The 270-nt window shown below is 34.1% G+C and overlaps 1 protein-coding gene across 1 annotated transcript in view; it reads left to right on the forward strand.

The window, feature by feature from the left end:
- The window catches only part of LOC119592191 (ER degradation-enhancing alpha-mannosidase-like protein 3), a gene marked incomplete in the record, with an annotated part of 16637 nt that overhangs the window by 14562 nt on the left and 1805 nt on the right, over positions 1 to 270 (forward strand).

Raw genomic sequence — 270 nt, forward strand, 5'->3', positions numbered from 1 at the left:
AGCCAGATGTTCTTTTCCATAATGATTTAAAATCCCATGATATTTTTTATGGCTATTTTATTCTTGTACGAACATTCCTAAGGCCATTCCTTACCTTGTCAAGTGCAGACTAGGAAAGATGGAAGCACCAGGCAAAATTGAAGGAATCTTAGCATTTGTATGTTATTGCTTTTATTACTTACAGAATTTATTAAGGTTATTGTTGGGGAATGGTGAATAGCCTGTTTGTATGCAGCCATAATTTGTCTTTTGTTTTATAACCAGGTAGTG

This window comes from Penaeus monodon, chromosome 29 (genome assembly GCF_015228065.2).
Source record: "Penaeus monodon isolate SGIC_2016 chromosome 29, NSTDA_Pmon_1, whole genome shotgun sequence".
In the NCBI taxonomy this organism is placed as follows: Eukaryota; Metazoa; Arthropoda; class Malacostraca; order Decapoda; family Penaeidae; genus Penaeus; species Penaeus monodon.